Here is a 1,902-nt window from a genome sequence, read left to right on the forward strand (position 1 = left end):
TCTGCATATAGTTATTAAACACCTACTTCCTGCCGGACACTGTGTTAGGTGCTAGGAATTAAACAGTGGCCAATGTGGTCATAGTCCCTGCCTTTTATAAGGCTTAGTGTCTAACAAGGAAGACAAGCAATTAGACAAGTAACAATGTACAGTACATAAATTTTGTGACAGGTAAGATGATTATCTAATCGATTACCCAAACTTGCACTCTTTTGAGGGTGAAAGAGGGAGTTCTTAATAATTATGTTGGGCTGAGAAGTTTAAATTGAGATTACCCTGGGTGACCTGGGATGTGTATAACCTTAGAGTTAGGACGTCTAGAGGTCATTATGGGATTGTGAAGGAGACTCACTTAACCCTGTCTGTGTGTAGTGATGGTGGGGAAAAGGTTTCCAGGAGGAACTTATGTTTAAACTGTTACTTGTGTGTTTCTCTCTTCCAGGGGGTTCTCCCTTGTGGTCATCTAATGACGGCCAGACCTCTGGGAGCTAAATGTTGCCTTGTTTTATTGCCAGTCCGCTCCCCAACAGCATTGTTCCCGAATAGCCTGATTAACTCACATGCCTGTTTCTGCACTGTAGACAAGGGGATGGAATATGATGACTGGCTGGTCAGTCCTCATGGTGGGAGAATTCAGGGTAGTGTTAGGAAAGGGAAATGAGTTAATAGTAAGACAATACTTATAAAGCACTTAATATGTCTTAGGCACAGTTCTATTAGCTTCATATGTATTATATTTTTAAATCCCCTAAGAACCCTTTAAGCTAGAAATGATTATTATCCTCACTTTACAATGAAGGGGACTAAGGCACTGAGAGGTTAAGGAACTTTCCCAAGATCCCACATCTGGTAAGTGAGTAAGACAGGATTCCAGCATAGGCAACTGGCTCTCAGCCATTACATTATCCTGTCTGGATGTCCTGTGCAGCAGAAATTTGGTCTGAGTGGAGTGAAGAGTGTGAAGGTGAATGGTGAGACATGTCACTCTATGTTAATGGTGTGCTTTCTGTAGTCAGGAAGAAGATAGTAATTACATAACAAGCAAACAAACCCAGCTTTATTGAGAAACAATTCACATACCGTACAATTCACTCATTTAAAATGTGCAGTTCAATGATTTTTAGTATATTCACAGAGTTCTACAACCGTCACCACAATCAATTTTACAACATTTGAATTCTCCCGCAAAGAAATCTATTAGCAATATCTATATTGCTAATATCTATTAGCAATAGCTGCTCACTTTTCCTAATTCTTCCCAGCTCTAGGCAACTACTTATCTACTTTTTGTTTCTAAAGATTTACCTGTTCCGGACATTTTATCTAAGTGGATCATACAATATGACTGGCTTCTTTTACTTATGATGTTCTCAAGCTCCATTTTTTTTTGTACCATGGCATATATCAGTACTTCATTCCTTTTTATGACCTATTAATATGCCTTTGTATGGATATTCCATGTTTTATTTATCCACTCATCAATTAGTTGATGGATTTTTGGGTTGTTTTCACTTTATGGATATTATGAATAATACTGCTATGAATATTCGTGCATAAGTGGTTTTATGTAAACATGTTTTCATTTCTTTTGGGTACTAGGAATAGAATTACTGAGTCACATGATAACTAAGAGGAACTGCCAAATTGCTTTCCATAGCGGCTGCACCATTTTACATTCCCCAAAACAGTATATTAGGCTTCCAATTTCTCTACATTCTCACCAATATTTATTATCTGTTTTTTAAAAAATATATCATAACCATGCTAGTAAATGTGAAGGGATATATTATTGTGGGTTTGATTTACAGTTCTCTGTTGGCTAATTATATTAAGCATCATTTTATGTGTTTATTGGACATTTGCATATCTACTTTGGAGAACTATTCAGATTCTTTGCTCATT

The sequence above is a fragment of the Pteropus vampyrus genome, unplaced genomic scaffold, assembly GCF_000151845.1.
Source record: "Pteropus vampyrus isolate Shadow unplaced genomic scaffold, Pvam_2.0 Scaffold42, whole genome shotgun sequence".
NCBI lineage: Eukaryota > Metazoa > Chordata > Mammalia > Chiroptera > Pteropodidae > Pteropus > Pteropus vampyrus.